At 41.7% G+C, this 3,559-nt stretch overlaps 1 pseudogene; it reads right to left on the reverse strand.

Annotated features, from left to right (window-relative positions):
- Positions 1-2,601: 2,601 nt before the first annotated feature.
- On the reverse strand, positions 2,602-3,311 carry LOC144112342 (uncharacterized; annotated as a pseudogene).
- Positions 3,312-3,559: the final 248 nt, after the last annotated feature.

The following is a 3,559-nucleotide window of genomic DNA, read 5'->3' on the forward strand; positions in this document are numbered from 1 at the left end:
CACTTTATTGACTGATTCACAGCCAGCTTCGTGTTCTTGCTCTTTTTCTGTTGCGTTTCCGGTTTTTTATTGGTGCAATTTGTCATTCACATAATGTGCATTGAAAGTAATGAGCATCAGTCAGAGGTCACCTAGCTGCCATATTACTTTTGACGAGTGCCAGGGGCAGTCGTACAGGGTAATGAACCAGCGTGGTGAAAGGAATTTTATATGCTTATTTACCAACCACAGTGATAACCATGTTAAGCCATGCAATCAGCCCTTTGCTAAAGGCACTGTAGCTTAATAATTCACAAAAAATACCAGTTAGTGGTGAAAGTGAACTTAAATTCAATAATGAAGCAGCACTTTTCTTCTCTCTGGTTGCGGTCTTGTACTTTCCATTTACAGCCAAGGTGACCATCCCCTCAGTTCATGGCTCATGTTTTCTCTCAGAATGAAGTGTTTGATAATACTAAGCCGGGAAGCATGCCGCATGTTTGCACAGCCAACAGTTCGAACTTTCTGTTGCCATTGTCGCAGCCAAATGTTGCACAGTGATTATGATGCCTGCGACAGAAGGTGATTTATTTCTCTTGCTCCACCCCTTGTATATGGCCTAGTGTAAGGTGGTGTCTTGTTAACACTTCATAGAATAGGCCAAAAATCTGAAATAACCGTGAAGCATGATATAACACAAACAGCTGTGCGGCGGCTGACAAAAGGCATGAAAGATGACTGGCTTGCAGTGAATTGTAAAAATTTCAGTTTGGCCATTGAATCGATCAACATTTTGCATGCTCACAGCGTCGTGTGATGCACTTTTACTAGCAAAAGTCGAAAAAGACTGGATTTGCACGAAGCAGGATTATGAAGAACTGCTGAAATGGAACAAAGTGAAGACTTGCGGGAAATACATATCGTTTTTCTTTCCTAGCACCTTCAGCTTAGTCCTGAAGAAGCCCAGGAGCTAGAAGCAAATACCAGGCAGCAGGCCCTGAGCGACAAGTGGCACTGGGCACGAGGACACCGCCTCACAGCATCTACCTTTGGCAAGGTCATGAGGCGGAAAGAATGGACAGAGAAAGGTTTAAGGAATCTCTTGGACCCAAAAGGACCTGTCCCGGGTACGGGCTGTACAGTATGGGAAAAAAATGAGGCTCTTGCAGCAGAGCGGTATGCCGCTACAATGAGAGCTGCAGGACACAACGTGACCTTGCAATATTGTGGCCTTGCCGTGTACCCTGGCTTTCCATGGCTAGGTGCAAGCCCGGATAGGCTGGTTTTTGACCAGGAAGAAGGCACCTATGGTGTGGTGGAGATAAAATGCCCCTACGCTTTGAAGGACAGTGAAGCTAACACTGTTCCCAGCAAAAACTTGTCTTTCATTTGTTTATGGCACACCTCAGCTCAAGAGAGATGATGAGTATTTTTGCCAAGTTTTAGGACAGATGGCTGTCACAGAATGCAAATGGGCAGACTTTGTAGTCTTTTCTGAAAAATGAATGGCTGTGGAGCGCATTTATTTTGATCAAGGGAGGTGGGACAATGTTAAGGCATAGTTGTATGAGTTCTTTTTCAGTACTGCTGTGCCTTACTTTGCTGCTCACAACACTGCTGTGGTATAATTCTGAGATTGCATTCATCTGTGGTTTGAACACCCGTTTATCTTCATTGTAGTGATCTACACTTACTGCAGCTAGTGATTTTTCATGTATAATGCTTCTGTGCTATACAATGGCTTCCTTTGTATTCCTGGCCATTCATTATCTTTTCTTTTCATCACCCATTCTATATTTTTACATTTCCTGAATAAATAAAATAAAGACACATGAAAGCTATTTTTGAGTTTAACTAGATCAGCAGCAAACTACACCTTCAAAAACTAGCTCTAGTTGAAGTCAGGCTTTGCGATATAGAATAAAACGGTTGATTTTTGGGCTAGTTGGCAAGAAAGAAATGGGAAAGATGCTCACTTATTGATTACTTGAAATTTCATCAAAATCAATAAAATTTATTTCCGTATTACGGATACTGAGGAAAACCCTGACAAAAAGCCAAACAAGGCTTGACGAGGTCTGCACTCCCTTGCAAGGATACAGTGCAACAGGTACATTTCGTCATCACAATTCACAAACGGTTGACATAGACCATTGCAACTGACAAACAGCCTGCAACGCTATATATATATATATATATATATATATATATATATATATATATATATATATATATATATATATATATATATATATATATATATATATATATATATATATATATATATATATATATATATATATTAACATTTATGGTGCAATGCAAATTTATTAAAACAGGCACGCCTGCATAGCCTGCATTTTGTGGCCACTTCGCAAACAAAATGAACCAAAATTCCTACCGCCATGATGGCACCAGCCCTTTTTAAGGTGCAAAATTTTGGTCATTCATCTAGGTGCCAAGTGGTCGCTTTCATGATTGTGTCCCATCAGTACAGCACAGTTTAGTGCATCACTCTATTTTCCTTTTATTACACTTCTTTTTCGTACAGGATTGCACAGAATCTGAGTCGTAATACTCTAGTCCTTGTGCCCTCTGATTGTGGGGGTGAGGGAAGTTTCTGCTCCTGTGTTATCTTGCTGCATGGCTTGAGGCAGTGAATAGAGGTCATCCTTTAAGTTATTCATTCATTAGCTCTGTTGGAGGTGCCAGCTGTTGCCTGCTTGGTTGTGAAGGTTTGCTCAAAGGGATTTGAAAGTTTGTGAGAATAGCAGCCACAGTCCAGATTTGATTGATTATGGGAGCCAATGTGAGTGAGATCGGCCGATCAAATTTATGAAATGATTTGAAACTTCTTATTCTTCTTTCTACATGGATCCTCAATGAAGCAATCTCCTTAGTTTCCTTGACTTGTTCAGAGAGGGAATTCCTGTGCAGAAATGGTGGAATGTTCAGCTTAACATTTTTGCTTGCCAAAAAGTCCTCTATCAAGAACCCCTTGTCTGCCATGCCAATCATTTTTGTCAAACTTGAGGTTCAGAAATTCACTTTTCAGTATGGCCTCCCTGTCTGAGATAGAACCTGTGTACAGCTCTGACACAAAGCTCACTAAGCCGTTTGGTGAAACATCAATGAGGCCTTTAAAGGTATTTGAAGTCTTGTAAGTAGAGTAGGAGCTCGACTGGAGAGACAGTGAGGAGGGCGCCTCACACTATCTCTGTTGCATCCAAAATCACCCTTGTTGTTGGATACGTGCTGAATGCTGCAGGCATTGCTGCGTCTATTACAGCTCTTGATACCCAGAGTGGCAGTTTGCAGAGTCTTATGTACATGAAGTTAATCCATGACACACATATACGTGACACTGTTGACTGAGTGATCCCAAATCTGTGTGCCAGGTCCTGCTCGAAGAGGCCGAGACGAAGCCTTACAAGTACGAGGAACAGTTCATTTTCTGCCGTCAGCTTCCGCCGTCGGCCTCCGCTGGCTTTGACGCCAGCATTCCTCAAAACATTACTCCCATTCTTTTCGGGGTTGATGTAAGTCATCAATGCCAGGAAGTGCTGGTATGATGGTATTC

Source organism: Amblyomma americanum, unplaced genomic scaffold (genome assembly GCF_052857255.1).
Source record: "Amblyomma americanum isolate KBUSLIRL-KWMA unplaced genomic scaffold, ASM5285725v1 scaffold_65, whole genome shotgun sequence".
Classification (NCBI taxonomy): Eukaryota; Metazoa; Arthropoda; class Arachnida; order Ixodida; family Ixodidae; genus Amblyomma; species Amblyomma americanum.